Source organism: Triticum aestivum, chromosome 1D, assembly GCF_018294505.1.
Source record: "Triticum aestivum cultivar Chinese Spring chromosome 1D, IWGSC CS RefSeq v2.1, whole genome shotgun sequence".
NCBI lineage: Eukaryota > Viridiplantae > Streptophyta > Magnoliopsida > Poales > Poaceae > Triticum > Triticum aestivum.
Window position 1 is genome coordinate 407197022 of NC_057796.1, and position 213 is coordinate 407197234.

A 213-nucleotide genomic window follows, 5' to 3' on the forward strand; every position below is an offset into this window, starting at 1 on the left:
CCGCAACTGCTTGATTGGCATGATCATGACCGTTAGGTTTCAGTTCGTTCTTTCTTTCTCTTTCACGCCTCACAGCCACACACGTGCTTGCATTCTCGTAGTGATTATTTAGTTACCTGCATCTATTTTCGTTTTCTTTGCATCTATGACCTGACTCGGCCAAGCTAAGTGAATACAGGTTAGTGTGTTTGCCTGCATCCCCTCCAGCCTTAT